We start from the raw sequence: 18,698 nt of genomic DNA on the forward strand, positions 1-18,698 counted from the left end.
TCACTCTCAGGTGGTGGTGACAATCCCCAGGGCTCTGAGGATCATGCCAGATTAGGAAGAGCTGGGTTTTCTATAGCTGCCAGTCTTGCCTGTGCTAGAAAAATGGCTCCCAATACCCAGGCTATAATTTTAGGTCATCCAATTTTTAATTTATTCTAAAATGTTATATTTGATACAACCTTGTATGTCATCCTAAATTCTTTTGAAATAGAGTGGAGTAAAAATATTCTAGTTCAACAACCCTGTTTTGACAGATCAATATCAGCCTAGTTTCCAAATATAGACAGGTGGACTGAATGCTGCTGTTTCTATGCTTCTAGGTAAGAGACTGTATTTTTTTGTGGAGGGAGACTTGTCTGGGTTTGCATTTCACTGGTGATTCTTCATGGAGGTAATGGGATTTCCTTAATCGAGCCCATTAGACTATCTTCTTGTAATTATCTCAGGGGCCAATCTGTCTGTGTAATGGGCTCTGGAGGAATCAAACCTTCAGGTTCTTACAAAGGAAAATGTTGTGTACATGTCAGAAGAAAACCGTTTTGAAGAATTACTGGCTAACCATCTCAACAACAGCCGGGGGGACTTTGCTATGATACTGCAGGAAATTGCTGGATTTGGGACTTTATTGCTCCAAAGGGGATTTCTTTTTTTCATGGGCGTTTTAATAAATCTAAAATGTGCATGACGCCAGTGGCACGGGGGACTCCACACCATCTGCTGAGGTTTGGGCAGGCTGCTGCCTGCTTACTGTGGGAAGATACCAGCATCTTAAGGTTGGAGAGATTGCCAAAACTGGATGGTTTTGGGTGTAACTAATGATTAGCTCTGCTCTCTTGCTGGATTCGGCTGGCCAATTGTCTTGGTTCCTTTTTTCAGGACCACGAATGTCCTGACATTGTGGACAAAAATTTTCAGCCAGTGCTACTAGAAGATATTCACACTATGTGGTGATATTTCAATATCCTCATTCTCTATTTTTTTTGCAATTTTTAATGTGTAGTATATAGAAAGTAGATCCATAGTGAAGAGGAAGTCATGAAAAGCTAAGAATCAAACAATGATCAACACATAATAACTAATAGTAATTGCTATGGGTTGTTATGGGAAATTTATATGTTCAAATCTTGACCCCCATAATATGATTTTATTGAAAACAGAATCATGGCAGATATAATTAGTTAAGATGAGATCATCAGGGTGGGCCCTAATCCAATACAACTGGTGCCCTTATAAATACATGAAATTGGGACACAGAGATACACACACAGGGAGAATGCCACAATGACACATAGGCAGCCATCAGGATGATGCATCTATAAGCCAAGGAATGCCAAAGATTGTCAGTAAATCATCAGAAGCTAATAAAGAGGCATGTAGCAGCATTTTTTTTCTCATGACCTTCAGAAGTGACCAACCCTGCCAACACCTTGATCTCAGACTCTCCAAGCTCCAGAACCATAACATAATAAATTTCTGTTGTCTAAACCATTCAGAGAAGAGGCCATTTTCAAAAGACAGAAAAGAGGAGGCAGCTTCTGTGTGCTTAATGAGAGAGGGGGACAGTATGAATTTTAGCCCAGTGGCTTTAAGGGCATTCTTTACTTCTGGACTCAATGCCTGCTCCCCCAAGCCTAACTGGATTCAAACCTCTCTAAGCGCTACAGTTCTACGATGTAAAATTTCCTTTCTGATACTGCTTGAAACTCTTTCTGTTCTCTCCCCTGTCAAGTTAATTTTCCCATGCTTCATTCCAAGAGGCCCTTTGCAGGACAAGGAAAACAATAGACTCCACACTATGAAGCCCAAAGGACAAAAAACTGTATAGCACATCATAAGCTGAAACGTGCCCTAAATATGGTCACCAAGTCATCCAGCCAACATGACTGCCAATCAGTCTGCCTCCATACTGAGTGGTCTGCAGCAGGACCACCAAGATTAAAACCAGTCCTGATGACGTGCAAAAGTGGGCCTGACTGATCTTATCGATTCTTCCCCACTGAGAGGGAATCACAGGTTAGCGGGCAGAAATCAATTCAACTGCATTAAGCTAAGCCAAGTGAAGATTTATTCATATCATGCTTGGGAAGAACGTCTTTAGAAAAATGGCAAATTTTAAAAAATCTGTATATAGACATATATACTCATTAATAAATAAATACTTATGTATTTAGATACATAAGATAGTGCTTCTTCCATTTTATAATATTTAATATTTGTACTATTTTCTGAAACAAAATAGTACAGAACACAAGGCTGTTCTCTCCCATCTCCAATAGGGATTCTTTTTTTTTTTTTTTTTTTAATGAAAGAAGCTGTTTGTGTTGGGATGTTGTTGACTTGGCTAGTCTAGCAGCACCCCAGATTTCAGGATGGAATGGGAGAGCAGACACAGATACACTGCAGCCAAAGAGGCAATGGGAGCCATTTGCTCTTGAGGAAATCATCATTTTTGGCTCCTTAGATTAAAGGAACCTGGCCCTAGGCTTCAATGCACCATAGGGAACACAGAATTCATTCTCTTCTCTCCTCCATTGAGAACACACAGGCTGAAGCTGAAGAGAGCTTTCAGAATGAACAATTGGTAGAAAACGCTGCCGTTCCAGCAGTGAGAAATGTGAAATTCCACTTCTACCCTCACACGTGTCACCAGGGAGCCATCCTGTGTGCTCCATCAGGACTGGGACATGAGCCAGGCAATCATTTGTACTCAGGGGCTCAGCCTTAACCTAAAAAATCATCAGAGGAGCCAAAGAGGGCTTCCTCCTCATTTCTCATCTCTAAGAAATAAAGAGCACCCCATTTTCCTGCAAGACACTGTGGTTCTGATCGAGAATAGCTTACAGTTCATTTTTGCTTTAGGTAAGCTGTCTAGCAACTTCCTCACCTGCTTCACATGCTAAGACATTTATTCTCTGCCTTCATGGCCATTCACAGCCACTCAGGCTCTTTAAATGCATTGCTGGGCCTCTGGTGGGTGGCCTATAAGCGAACAAAGGTAGCTTCAGCATACACACGGTCAGCACTGCAGAGATCAAGCAATGAAGAGACTAGGGGTCAAGTTTATACTCAGTTTGAATATAAACTGCCCATTCCCAATCCAGTGGAAAAATCAATCACTGACCAAAATCTTTCAGTCAGTTCAGAGCTGGGCACTGTGGCAGTAGGAGGCATCTGTGTCTTTACAGCACAGCATAAGCTACACTGCCTCTTGTGCCTCTCACTCTAAGATGCACCTTGCCCCTGAGAGCATGTGTGGAAGGGTGGGCAGGAAGGCTGGGTCTGAGTCTACAAGCCTCGGTTCTCACCCTTGTATTACCCCTTGGTGACCATATGCCCTTGAACAAGTGACAGAAACTCACCAAAACCATAGTTTCCTCAACTCTAAAAAGGAGACGCAGGACTCCCATGGTATTGAGCTTTTTTTGTATGCATAAAAATGATATAATAAAGGCGGCATTCACAGTGCTATTATGGGAGACCTGATAAGAAAATAACTATAAAAGCATTTTTTAGTTGTTAAGTGACGTATGTTAATTTTTGCCATATGGACAGGAGAAAACTCTTTAAGGACTCATCTTTATTTTATTTCTTATTCTTTTTAAAGTTTATTTTACTTTTTAAATTTTTATTTATTTATGATAGTCACACACAGAGAGAGAGAGAGAGGCAGAGACACAGGCAGAGGGAGAAGCAGGCTCCATGCACCGTGAGCCCGACGTGGGATTCGATCCCGGGTCTCCAGGATCGCGCCCTGGGCCAAAGGCAGGCGCTAAACTGCTGCGCCACCCAGGGATCCCAGGACTCATCTTTATCATGAGCGGTTTGGTATAATTATCATTGTCCTATTAGTGATAAGTCACTAAATCTCTCCATTTGTTGGATTCCCCACCTCAACTGCCTGCCTTTCACAGGAGGAGAAAATGAGGGAAGTGTAAATGTGCTTTTAAACCATGAATTGTCCTAGAAATGCAATTATTGTTTAGAGAACTCGTTTTGACTTTTGGTATTATGATGCACACACTGTTAGTTCTTGGCTCAATGACAGATTTTAATTGGCCTGGCTATGAAAATCTTATAGAGCTATTATGTGCTACACCTGTGATGGCCGTGCAGCGTGTTAATCAAGACAATTAGGCTGGGGACCCAGAGAGTGGCTTTCCACCACTGTGCATAATCCTCCTCACTTTGAGAGGGAAATTAACAGCTGCTTTATGGTCTTTCCTATCATCTCACTTTCTTGGAGAGAGATCCCAATCAGATCCACCTTGACAAAGCGACATCTATCACTAATGCCTGGAATGACACGACATCTGTGAAGAAATATTAACTTTGACTTTGGAAAGGCTTTTGGGTTGGGAGTAAAAATAAAAAATGTCACATGCAACACTAGCTGGATGAAACAGCTCCCGGGTGACAGCCAGAATCAGAGGAAGAAAGTTGATCTCTTTTAAGTGATATATTGGAAAGAAAAAAAAGAAACAGGGAATGAGTAGATCAATTTAGCTCTCAAAGAATTTATTCTCCTGTCTGCAAAAAGGAGGAGGCAGCTCCCAGGGCAGTACCACTCTACACTCCCAAGCTTCTCATTAACATCAACTACAAAACCTTCCAGAATTTTCTTCCTTCCCCCACCTCTTGATAGGTCCACCTCCTCTGAGAAGCGTGAGAGATACATTTTGTTGTCTGGGAATCTCTTCACCCTTGGACAAAGCAGACTGAGTTGATAATTAGTGATTTCAAAAGTGACAAATATAAGTGCTTACTATATGATGGTCATAAGGTTCTGAATTTGCATGCATTTACATCATTAGCTCAGCGCGGGGGTGGGGGGGCAGGTAAAGGTACTATGCACATAGTAAGCACCTGTTTAGCAGATATAGAAACTGAGGCTCGGGGCACCGGGGTGGCTCAGTCAGTTGAGCATCTCCCTTTGGCTCAGGTCATTATCCCAGAGGCCTGGGATCAAGCCCTGCATTGGGCTCCCTGCTCAGCAGGAAGCCTGCTTCTCCTTCTGCCTCTCCCTCTGCCTCTCCCTCTGCTTGTGCTCGCTCGCCCTCTCTCTCTCAAATAAATAAATAAAATATTAAAAAAATATTAAAATATTAAAAAAATAAAGAAACTGAGGCTCTTGAAGCCTGATCAGAGCCTGAGGCTCTGATCTAACAAGTAAGTACACTTTGCAGAGTCTGGACTGAAATTCAGGTCTGCTGACTGCAAGGTTTCCATAACACCGTGCTGCTTGTCATCTGTGGAATGGCTTTTAATACCCATTACTCAGGGATGTCTGTGTGGCTCAGTGGTTGAGTGTCTGCCTTTGGCTCTGGGTGTGATCCTGGGGTCCCAGGATCGAGTTCCGCATCGGGCTCCCTGCTTGCAGCCTGCTTCTCCCTTTGCCTGTGTCGCTCATGACTAAATAAATAAAATCTCTTTAAAAAGTACCCATTACTCAAAAAAAAAAAAGTACCCATTACTCAAAGGTTGGGGAGCAGGTCTGACTAGTTTCTGTGACCCCCATACCTAGGACTATTCTTGTCACCTTCTAGGTGCTTATATTAGAATTTAATTTTGAGAGAAGAGGAGCTTCCCAAATTGCTTACTATCTCTGGTATAAGCCTTGCACAAGAGTGCATCCAAAACAGTAAGCATCTAAAATGGTCCAGCATCCATTTTTTAAAAGATTCTATTTATTTGAGAGAGAGAGAGAGAGAGAAGACAAGTGGGAGGAGGGAAGGGGCAGATGGAGGGGGAGAACACTCCCTGCTGAGGGCGTAGCCCAGATGCTAGGCTCTATCCCAGGACCCCAAGCTCAAGACCTGAGCCGAAGGCAGATGCTTAGCCGACTGAGCCATCCAGGCACCTCTCCAGCTTTCATTTTTAATCATCTCCTCTGCCTTGTTTGAGTCAGAGGAAGTAACTCTTGTTCCCTGAAGACCTGTCCTGGAGACACAAGTATGTCCAATAGCAGGTGGCTCACTCCAACTGGGAATATCCTGGAGGGTAACTTTTTGTCTGGGTCTCTCTCTTCTCTACTTTGCTTCGGAAAGAGGCCAAAACGAACTATTATACCTGCAGTTTGCAATCTATGCACCAAAGTGCCCTATGGCATCAAAGCAAACTCACAGGGGTGTTGGAAGATGTTTCACATTTTGAGGGAAAAACAGCAATATTTAACATCTGTCAGACACTGCAAGAACTAGCATAAGGAAATTCACTACTTTAACACCAGGATCTGTTTTTTTCCCCTTTAATATCATATTTTTGTAAAGTTGGTTTTGACAGTTGATGTGATTAAAACCAAATACTGCATCAAAATTAAGGTGGAACAGATACAAAGGGTGGCAGTGTCCAATCCGATGCTGAGGTTGGAGAAGCTGTGCAGAGTCCAACAGGGGCATTTATTTCTCTGTACATGACTATAGTTAAGAATGAAATTAAATATGTTTTTTCCCATTTATGTGTACTCTTTTTTTCAAATGGTTCCTAAATTGTTAGGGTGCACATAAGTATTTTGGACCTAGCTAGTTAATAAACAGAAGTGCTGCAGATTTCTTCCAGCCTAGGAGCATCATGAAAGCTGTGACTACAACACTAAGGATTCATGAGCTGAGATCATGGGCAATCTCTGCTGGGCACCCGCCCTGGTTTACCCTCTGGAGTACCCGGGGTGACCCTGCCTCTGATTCTTAACTGCGCTCCTGATACAGCTAGCTCTCAAGTACTGTAAATGCATGCCCCCACTTCATTGATCTCTAAAACAATGTGAGCATGAGACATTTAAGATCCCCAGTTTTCAGATGAGGAGAAGCAGCTCAGGGAGGCTAACAAACTGCCTAGGGTCACTTAGCTACTAAGTGGTAGAGCAGGGATTTCAGTCTAAGGCTGGCTGATTTCCAAGACCTGTATTTTGCTTTAATTAAGCTTTTAATTTTGAGATAACTATAGATTTACACTTCTTATTTCCTAAGGAATAATACAAAGAGTTCCCATGTACCTTTTGCCCAATGCTTCCCAATGGTAACACCTTGCAAAACTACAGTACAATGTCACAACCAGATACAGTCAAGATACAGACCACACTGTTATTACATCAAGGATCTCTCATGGTGCCTCTCTATAGCCACATACCCACTTTCCTCTAGCTGCCACCCTCTCCTCACCCCCTGGCAATCATTAATCTTGTCTTCATCTACATAACAATCTTGAAATGACAGAATTAGAGAAAAGGAAAACAGATTACTGGTTGCCGGGGGTGACGGAGAGGTCCATCACACCGTACCTGAGCTTTTGCAGTTGGCATTTTTTTACTCAACATAATCTCTGCAGATTCATACAGGCTGTTGAGTGTATCAAGAGTTCATTCCTTTTTATTTCTGAGCCATATCCCGTGGTACAGAGGTAAGACATTTTAACCATTCACTGAAGAATGTCAGAGTTGTCTCCAGGTTTTGGCAATTACAACGCAACAAGAAATGTTGTGTAAAGGTTTGTGTACAGATTTTGGGGTGAGAGTAAGTGCTCACTTTTTGAAACATAAATGTCAGGACTATAGTTCCTGAGTCACATGGTAGTTGCATGCTTAGTTTTTAAAGAAACTGTCAAACTGCTTTCCAAAAAGAATGTACCATTTTACATTCTCACCAGCATTACATGTGATCAAGTTTCTCTGCATCCTCACCAGTATTTGGTATTGTCACTATTTTTTATTGTAGCCACTCTGATAGGTATGTTGGCAGCTACTGTGAATTAACATAAAACATTAACCTGGTGGGCTGGGCCCAGGTGACCAGCAGCAGCCTCTCTGTGGTTTCTGAGTTACAGGAGACAACAAGAGAAGGTCCTCAGCCTCAAGGAGCTTGCACTCCAGCAAGACCAAGAGACAGATATTACAAAGCAGTAGTTCATACTCTGGTATCAGTGGGAGCTACAGAGAAGCACATGGGAGGACTCTTAACTCTGCTCTGGGAGGTTAGAGGTAGCTCCTGGGGGAAGTGCATTTACACAGCAACTCAAAGTAGCTGATTCCATATGTGCTATTTCATCCATAGCATCTCAAGCAAACACTGGTAGGATCAAAGAGCAGCATAAACCTCTATTCCTGGGCATCACAGAAGGTAATAAAGAGGTCATACAGTTCAATGTTTCTCCAAATGTCACATCACTTGTTAGAAGGAATTATAAAGCAAAAGCTTTCCAGAGGTGAACAACCTCTTGATCATCTTAGAATAATTCTGAGCTCCTTAAAATCACTTACATGGTCTTGTGTGGTCTGACCCCAGGCTTCCTCTTTGATTTCCTCTTTTCTCTTCCCACGCTTGACTTCCATTTTTCCAGTATATCAAGACTCACAGTCTTTGCATTTTGTCAGTCAGCCATCCATCTATCCACCCACCCATCCATCTACCTATGCATCCATCCATCTATGCATCTGAGAAAAAGTGATCAAGGGCCACTATTTCAGGGATTGGAAATACAAAAGTGAGCAAAGCTGATTCATTTCCCATTCCCATGGGGCTTATACTGTAATAGCAGAGACAGACAGACACATAACACGCCCACTCTGTTACATAAGGAGTATACGAAGCAAACTTACAAAGTGTTGAAGCTACAGGAAAGAATGGTGATTGTCATTTTCATTAATTAGGGTGGAAGCTTCTGGTTAGTATGTGGACAGAACTTGAATTAAGTGATGGAGCAAACCACAGAAGCACAGGGTGGGTTAGGGAGAGCTTTCCAACAAGAAGAAACCACAAGAGCAAAGTGCCCAGGGTGGCAACATGCTTGGCCTGCTTGTGGAGGAGCTAGAAGGGCGTGTGCCTGAAGCAGGAGAGCAGTAGAAAATGGGGCTGGAGAGGAGGCCAGAGGACATGAGACTATGTAGGCTTTAGTCAGTACTGGGATTTTACCCTCAGTGTGAGGAGAAGCCACAGAAGGATGTGAACAGGAAGTGATTTGATCTGACTTATAGATAGCGGACAGTGGTGACGTGAAAGCAGAGAAACCCGTCAGGAGGTTATTCCAACAGGCCAGATGAGAATGGCAATGGGCTAGACTAGTATGGCTGGGGTGAGGATGGGGAGAAGCCGGCCAACTTGGGACCCTTTGGAAACAGGGCGATGAGAGTATAAGAGGAAGAAGTCAGGGATGACTCCAAGGCTTCTGCCCTGAGCAACTCACACCTTCACTAGCATCAAGATAATTCTGCACCTGCACTTCCTTACCATGAGTCAGGTTTTGGTGCCATGTGCCCTCTTTAGAGACTCTTCCCTGACCGCCCCGCCCCCATCCTGTTAGTCCTTCTCAGTTTAATTTTCTTCTGAGGACTTAAAAATACTTGAATTTATCTTGTTCATTTTATTTGATGAATTTATGATCTGGATGCCCCGACGGAATGCAGGGTCCGGGATGGTACGGATCATGTCTAGTTTACTGCTACATCCTCCATTCTTAATTAGATGCCTCCCTCATAGGACACAGTCGAAAAAGATTTGCTGACTGAGGCTTGGAAGGTATGAGGCAAGTTAAAGAAGTCTCCAGGTTTCTCGAGCCTTTTTTTGGGGGGGGGTGGCGAGCCTTTAATAAAGCAATTAGTTAATGGACTAAATAATATCGATTATCCAGTCCAGGCTCTGTGCCAGGTTCTAGAGCAACAGAAGTGAGCAGGAAAAGCACAGACCACAGCCCTGTGGAGCTTACAGTACCTTGGTGAGGGCACAGCAAACAATCTCACAGATGTGAACTTCCACTGTGCCAAGAATGCAGGGGGGAAGGTACACAGCATGTGATCTGAGGATCCAACCTGGCCAGGGAGCTCAGGGAAAGCTTTTCTGAGATGAGATCTACAGAAGTGTCCACTGGAAGGCCTCAGGGATCTCTAAGCAAGGTATGTGCTATCATTATGGCATTTTCATGGAGCTTCTTGTGAGAAAAAAACACATTGTGGCAAAAGGTAAATTAGTGCAGCCTTCCAGGCACTAGGGTTCAGCAAGACTAGGAACCTAGATAAAGATCCGCAGCTGGCTCATGAAAGAACTAGGGTTTTGCATTTATCGTGACATTTATAGAAGGGCAATGCTATCTACTCCAACAGGACTGTTGAGAAAGAATTAAGGGCATCAGTGTCCATGAAGAACTGAATGCAGTGGCCGGTACATAAGATGCACAAATTATCTGGTAATAATTAAAACGAGATTTCAAATTCTTGCAAGTATTAATCATGTTAACACTCTTCCTACATATACATACCAAGCAGCACAGTACCTAGTAGGGGGTCAATTAATATAGATTAAATGAATGAATGACGATTGCCTCAATGATAGACTATTTTGGATCTGCCCAAGCATTCTCACTCCTGATTGGGCAGTAAATAGATATAAATCAGACCAAATCCTTTTGTGTGGTTCACTTGTCTCAGGGTCGGTATGTGCTGTTAATTACTGATATTATTAATTATTTATCAGGATTGGTAGCTGCAACTAATGATTCTTGCCAGCCAAGGATACTTGGAAGCTTGAACAGACGGAAATCAGTCCAGTTATTGGGTTTAAAGTGAGGTTAAGTTACATGATGGGAGGGCTCAGAGGATTCTGTGATTTTATGCATCACTAACTTGCAATAAAAAGGCACAAAGTCCAGAAATAGTTGCTACTAAAATGGCATTTAATTTTGCATTGAAATCCACATGCTGCTTTGTGCATGTGATTTCTCAGCTGCTACCATAACAGAGGAAGTCATTTTGAATGAACAATAATCAACCTGGTACTCCTGGGGCAACTTGTACCTGAGAACCTGAGTCCTTTGTAAACAACAGTTAAGCCTCCCTGTCTCCAGAGGGATGAGCTCCTGTATTTTTGTTTAAATCAAGCAGAGTTCAAGGAGAGAGGCTGCAATCATGAGCAAAGGGGGATACTTCTCAGGCCTCTCCCAAACCCAAACTCGTAAAAGGCCAAAATAATCTGCAAGTGGCCCAAAGCTGTTTGCCCTAATAAGGTTCTACCACAAGTCCTCCCCACAAGTCTCTCCCCTACCTCAAGTGAGAGGAGAATAAATGATTGGAAATAAGAATCGTCATTCTGCAGGGACATTTGATAGCAACTGTTATAACAGATAGACACTTCAACTCGCTAATTCTACTTCGATATATTTTTTACTAGAGAAACCCTGGCTGGCACACGTGCCAATGAGGCATTAAGAAAGCATCCTCACTGCTGTATCTATAGGAGTGAAAATATGAGATCAATCTGTCCTGAGGAGAATGATTAAGTAGACAGTGGGATAGTACGCAGCTGTTATAAGAATAAGCTAATACATACATTAAGTCAGTACATATAATCTGTCCATAAGAAGACATTATTACATGAAAAAAAGGAAATTGTGGAATCATATGTGCAGTATGCCATATATAGTGGTTTTAAAATGTGTCCAGAAATTCTCTGATACTCCTTTAGCAACTGGAGCTTGATTAGCTTCTCCTTGACTGTGGGCCAGACCTAGTGACCCACTAATGAATAGAATATGGCAGAAATGACCATGTGTCATTTCCAAGACTAGGTCATGGTTTATTCCTTGATCTACTCTGCTCTCTTGCTCTCTTATCACTTGTTCTCAATGGCGTTAGCTGTCACACTGTAGGGATACTCAAGGAGCCCCATATAGAGGCCCATGCGGCAGCTTCTTATTAAGAGCCAGCGAGGGACTCTGTCATCCGGCAGCAGCCATACGAGTGAGCCACCAGCAAAGCAGATCCTGTAGCCCCAGTCCAGCCTTCAGATGACTGCCATCCCAGCTTACATCCTGACTACAGCCTTACAAGAGACCATAAGACAGGGCCCCCCAGCTTAGCCACACATAGATGGCTCCCTCTCAGAAAACATGTCAGATAAAAAGCTTTCATATTTCAAAGCATTAAGTTTTATGGCAGCAATTGACAACTAGTATACCATTTATACCAGCATAAAATTTCAAAATGTAATACATACACATGAGACAAACATGTAGAGAAAGGTCTGGAAAGAGATGTGCTAAAGTGACTCCAGGAGTCACCTCTGAGGATTGGGGTGAGGGGAGAGCAGGTGAAATTAGCTTCACCTCTTCTGTCTTTATGTTTCTTGTACAGACCTTATTAATGCTACTGGCTGAATTTTTTTAAAAACTAAAAGGGGGGAATATAATTTAAAATTCCACTACTTTGGAATGTCATGGCAAGTCTGATAAGTCTGAGGCTTACCTTTGATCATCTGCAAGAAGTAAGGTTGCTTAGCAAACTTGTTTAATAATAAGCAAGGTGATTAGTGGGGCTCTTCAACCTTGTTAAGAGAGCCAACTCCTGCCATTTATTCTAAAAAATCATCTCAGCGTAAGTCATACACATTAAGTGATTATTTTTACTCATATTTCATATCAGGTCAAAGAGACCTTTATTTGGACAACACCAATTGGTAATATTCTTACTTTCAAAGAGTAGCCAAATTCTCTTGAGAGTGACAAAGTTACATCCACTGAAAATGCCAAGTTATATATTAATACCTGCTGGTCTTCCCAAGCAGGTTAACATCAAAGGGATTTTATTATCCAACCAAGGTTGCGCAAAAGGTATTTCTAAAGTAACTTTGGTATTTCTAAATCCAACTTTGTATTGGATTTGTTTTAGGCTTGTGCTGATTTGTTTTTTAACTTTGAGCCTGGGGATCTGCACCATTTAGTTTAAGTTTTGTGGCAAAGACCCTGATCTCCATCTCGGGCTAGACTGGCTGCAGGCACCAAAGCTTCATGCATTTTCAGTGGAATTGGGTCCAGAGCTTAGTGCAAAATGCCTTCTGGGTGACTGACCAGAAATTCAATCACAGCACATTCATTTCAGAAATCCCTTTCATGTATCATTTAAAAGCAGCCTGCATATTTAAATTTGCATATCTCTGGATTTTGGAAATGCAGGAGAAGAATGGATTCCTGTTTAGTTTACAGGATGATAGGAGGGAACACACCGGAGGCATTTCCTTTCCTTGACTACCAGGTAGGTTTAGTTTTAGTGAAACCTTCCAAACCAGCAGTTCTGTAACATAAGCCATTGTCCCATGGAGCTTGAGTATAAGAATAACTAATGTGTATAGAGCGTTTTACTCTCTACAAACTGCGTTAGCATTCATGGCCTCATTTAATAGGCAGAGAGGCTCTTAATTATGCTTTTCTGATGAAGGGACAAGGATTCTTTCAGGCTCAGCATCTGCAGAGATTACTCTGGTTTCCCTTTCATATGGACACACTGAAGAAATAATGATGCCAGCTCCAGTTTCCCCCAGGCTGGGAAAGAGTACACTGGAGCAGGTGTGAGATCGATTCATTTCCCGGGGCTGCACTGCAGTCTGCTCCAAGTTTCTTTCCATGATCTCAAATGTGATACGTATCTCGGCTCTAGGAAGCCAGGAGGGACCTGTAGCAGTTTGGGAGCCAGATGCCTGTGTTTGAATTTTGGCTTCGTCATTTTGCAGCTGCATAGTCTCGAGCAGATTTGTTTGATCTCTCGAATAGTTAAAATTGTTTAACCGCTAGGTTTCCTCATCTGAAAAATAGGGCTGACAGGGACTGTATGGTCCTCAGAGGGTTTTCATGAAAATTAAATGGGTGCGTTCGGACAGGGTGCTTAGGAGTGCGCTCACCCTGGAGTCAACACCTAGTGACCGGGTCTCCTGTTACTATACACAACAAGCTGCATCACAGGCTGGGTGGGGGATATCCATCATTCATCCATTTCAGGGTATGTGGAAGCAGCACTCTGATGGGCACAGTGCCAGGCTTGGAGGATATGCCAGGTGAGTCCTCCCCATCTCTCTCTTCACAAGGCTTACACTCTGGTGGTAGAGGTAGATAAGACCAGAATTAAATAAAGGCTAATGAGGTGGTCAGAAAACAAAAAACTGGGGAGTGGAGCTCGAGACTGAGTGCTAGAGAATGAGTGGGAACAGGGTATCCTCTGATTTTAGGATGTGAAAATCCAGTCTTTCAAAACATGTGGAGTGGAAGTGTCCTGGTGATGGGAATTGATGAGCAAGGGCTATGCAGGAGATGAGAGTGTGGTGGGTTTGAGGAACTACTTGCTGAGGAGGGAGAGAGGTAGGTAAGGCATGCGGGCCATGGTGAAGTGCTGTGGTCCTTGTGTACACGGCAGCCTCACAAGGGTATGAGGCAGCTAAGTAACATGGTTCCATATCATATAAATTTATGACATTTAGTACAAATGTATTAATGATATCATGTATAATGATCTATTACACACATATACACATAGGTTTAAAGAGCGCTGGCCATGGTGTGTGGTGAGGATTGTGGGATGGAAGGACCAGCGTAGGAACAGAATAACAAAAGAGACATGTGCCAGCCAAAAAGGACAAAGTACCAATGGAGTTCTCAAGAAAAATGTAGAGAACCAGAGAAGAGAGTACCAGTAGAGGTGACTTTGAAGAGGTCATTGCTTTGAGACATGCAGGGGTGTCTGGAAAACACAGATGCCTTCACTAATTGTTGTGTATCTTGCAAAGAGGCCAAATGGATTTTCCCTGGAGTGTCCCACATATGGATCTCTGAAAACTGCAGGTAGATGGGGCATGGAGGAAGAAACGTCAAAGTATGTCTTGCATCCCAAGTTACTGGTACTTAGACTTGCTGGTAGAATCAAACCACAAGGAGTTTTCTAAGATAACCATGACTTGAGCAGTACCCAAGTGGAATCCTTTGCCCTGACCTCATCTTGGCTTCTTAAGGCCAAGGAAACCTAAAGAACCCTCCATTTTCTACAAGGCATCAAGGTAAAACGAAACTCCACACACTGAAGCTGAGCAAACATAGGCAGAGTGATGTCCAAATGAAAAGGACGGAGGAAGGACATGGAACTCCCAGTGACAGCTGAATAGACCAGTCCAAACAAAGAGCTTGCATCGTGACACTACTGCTCAGCTTGTTTTGCCCACATCATAGTTCCGTTTATGCAATATTTCTGCCTGGTAGGCCACCCCACCTCTCAATATGAACACCAGGGATGTCAGCATTCTCTAGAATTGCTCATACAAGCATTCTCTTTGGATGAGAGGGTTACAATGGTCAGATGACTGAAATTCCAAATGACTGTCCAAAAGCTTCAACCTGCAGCATCAAGAGAGCATGCAAACTAGCTTTGGAGGACATGGGTTCAAGTCATGCTCTGCCATGGAGCAGCTCTGGGATTGAGGGCAGGACCCCTTATCGCTTTGAATTTCAGTTTCCTCTTCATTAAAATTTATCAACACCCACCCTCAAAGATTTGTCCTGAGATTAACTATGATGTATGTCAAAGTATTTGATCAAATTAATAAAATACAAGTATGTGCTAGCATCATCATCTTCAAATAATATCAGATGTTTACAGACCACTTTTAATCATCTATATATTTTCACTTGCTATATTTAATTTGCCAATTAACCAATTAATGAGTTGCACTAAGTCTATGCTAAGTTGGCTCTGTCAGAGGCAAAATAAAACAAAACAAAACAAAAACAAAACAAAACAAAAAAACCCTCGGTCTGATTTTGGCTCACCTTGCCTCCCCACCCAGCAGAGTAACACCAGTTAGTAGTAGGAGGGTCTCAACACACACGTGGTGAATGAAAGAAAAACGCAAGAAGTAACAAAGACCACTCTAGGGAACAGAAGGAACAAAAACCACTCTTGGTTGTAAGGCACAGATGATCACTTGTTTCACGGGCATAGATTCTGAGCAACAGGAAGGGTTAGTTGTGCCACAAACTAAAATTTCACAGTGAAATCTGAGATGGAACTGGGCCTAATGCTGCCTCTACTGCCTCCTAAGCATGTCCACGTTGGAGCTCTCCTTTCTTCTACACGGAATATGTTTTCCAACGGAATTAAAGTGCCATGCTTTCCTAGTGCGGTCTTTCAGTTCTTTTCCTTAAGCCATCTGCTCTTTTGTCTGTCAAAACTTATTGATTTTATTTGAAAACTTTTAATGAGAAGCTTCCAGGCAGTGGCAGAGTTAAGTTTAGAAGCTTCCAGCTTGTCTCATCCTAAGCAGCTGCAGTAAGGCAATAAGGCTTAGGATTTAAATTCATTATTATCTCCACACTGATGTCACTTTCTTTCCCCTGGTTCTTGCATTGTTCCAGGAAGTTACATAAGGCTTAAGAGCCACGAGACTAATACTACTTCTTAGAAATGACCTTTCAGGGAATTTTCCTTATATGATGAGATGCTGGTAAAGCTAGGATAATAAAGAATGTACTTCCCTTCTACTTTACCTCTTACCCTAAAATGGCTGAAAGCTTTATGAACTTTAATTAAGCCAACCTCATAATACTCCAGGAAAAAGGAATTATCCACTGCAGAAGACCAAAACTGAGTTTAAAGGCATCTCACCAACATATTCAGTCAGCCGATCACAGAACCACCCCAACCTTCACCCTACCTCCACTGTAGGCTTAGGAAGCTCCTACTCATCCTACAAGGCCCTGCTCAGGTATCACCTCCTGTATGAAGCCTCCCATACCTCTACCTTCCGTGTCCAATTAGGTACATCCTCTTCCATCCTACCCTCAACATTTTCTGTATGCATCATCCTACAATCCTTATTAAAATTCTGCAGTTTGTATTCTTGCTTATCCTCTTCCTAGACTCCAGTTTACTCAGGATATGCACCCATTTTTCTCAACAAGAACATGTACGAATTCATTACTTTGGTGTTCTCCAAATCGATACCATAGTCTGGCATGCAGCAGACTACCATAATATAAACATAACATAAAACATAACATAAAATATAATATAAACATATATTTTATATATGTTTAACAGGACAAGAACCCCATTTTGTTTTGGTAATAGATTATTTGTTTGTTTATTTATGTATTTATTTTATAAAGGTTTTTAAAGCTTTTGTTTTTAAGTAATCTCTATACCCGATGTGAGGCTCTAACTTAGAACCCTGAGATCAAGAGTTGCATGCTCTACTGACTGACCAGCCAGTTGCCCTTAGATTTTATTTTAAAGCTATTTTAGGTTTACAGAAAAATTGAGCAGAAGGTACAGAGATTTTCCATTTACCCCCTGCTTCCACACATGCATATCCTTTCCTATTATCAACAACCCCCAGCAGAGTAGTACATTTGTTACAATTGATGAACCTACACTGACACATCATTATCACCCAGAGTCCATAGTTTACATTAGGGTTCACTCTTGTTTTTGCACATTCTATGGGTCTGGACAAATGTATAATGACACAGCGTGGTATCATACAGACTAGTCTCACAGCCCTAAAAATCCTCTGTCCTGAAGGCTTCTGTTATGTCATTAAAGCACACTTTCTACAGCGTGGCTAGAAAATTCTTAGCTTATAATTCAGCACCAAATTGATTTTAAAAGAAAAAACAAAAAAATCCTACAGGACAAGACTTTTTCAACCCAACCTGCTCTAACTTCTCTAATAAGATAAACCAACTAGGCACTGAAGAACTTGTGGTCAAATTTAGTAGTCTAGATCACACCCCGCAGAGAAGCTTCTACTTTGTCTGCCTTATAAGTATTTCAGGGTCCTAAAAGATTTAATGTTAACACTTAGTGCCTGGACCAGCGGTTCTCATCCTGTTTTGTACAGCAACACACATTACTGATAGGGAATGTGGGATGTTCTGATGGGTAGTCCATCTTGACTTTTTCTCTGACTTGAGAGAGAAGGATAGGGACATCTTTGAGAAGGAACGATGGTATCAACAATTTGGATCCATTTTAACTTACATAAGAAAGCAAAACATTAGTCATTCCTGGGCTTTGGCTGCCATTAGTAATTACTGTGTTAAGTCTAACAATTACCGTGAAGTACCAAGAGTGTGTTACGATGCCATATTATGCCTGCGTGACGTGCTACCTCTGAGGACAGTGAGACCAACTGGCATTCTTAAATAACTTTTGGATAAAAAAGAAGGGTATTTTTTTGAAGTTGGCAAGTCTTTTTTATACTATGAAAAAAATTAATACTATGAAAAAAATTAAATGAGATAATTGCATACAAAGTATTTAGCACAGCAACACCCAATGAATTCAGTTATTTTGTAATAACAATATTAATAATTACTATTTATTGAGAGCTTATTACGTGCTAGGACCTATGCCAAGTGCATTCTCTGTTCCTTTTTAATATTCCCAACAACTCTAGAGGTATTGTTCGAATCCCTGTATTATAGTTGGAGCCGATGAAATTTTGTAGTTTTTACTAGTTGCAACCCATTGTAACTTCGCAGGTAAAGAACAGAGGTTCTCTGCCTTCAGAGTCCAATAAATTATCCTGCCACTCTTTAAGGAAACAAGGGGCATTGATTAAGGTCCATGCCCCATAGTATGTTCAGCAAGTGCCATATGGGAGGGAATGAACCCTCAGCCCTCTAACAAATTAGTTGCAAAGAGCAGGCAAGATACCCAAGTGGAAGATGAGAGGCAATAAGACAGTGCATAATGAAATGTCAATTAAATATTTAATCTAAATGTGCTCTAGGCTTAGGGGAGGGAAAGACTAAGAGGTTGGAGAGATCAGGAAAGACTTCAGAACTTGAGCTTGATTTGAAACTATCTGCATGGTCTGCATACTCTGCGGTGATTTTGTGAGTGAGGAATGTATTGGAACTATCCTGAGGGCGGGGAGCGGTGCTTTCTAAACTTCACT

At 42.0% G+C, this 18,698-nt stretch overlaps 1 protein-coding gene across 15 annotated transcripts in view; it reads right to left on the reverse strand.

Annotated features, from left to right (window-relative positions):
• PPP2R2B (protein phosphatase 2 regulatory subunit Bbeta) overlaps window positions 1-18,698 on the reverse strand; it is a 440,587-nt gene that overhangs the window by 143,016 nt on the left and 278,873 nt on the right. The window lies entirely within an intron of this gene.

This window comes from Canis aureus, chromosome 5 (assembly GCF_053574225.1).
Source record: "Canis aureus isolate CA01 chromosome 5, VMU_Caureus_v.1.0, whole genome shotgun sequence".
NCBI classification, from domain to species: domain Eukaryota; kingdom Metazoa; phylum Chordata; class Mammalia; order Carnivora; family Canidae; genus Canis; species Canis aureus.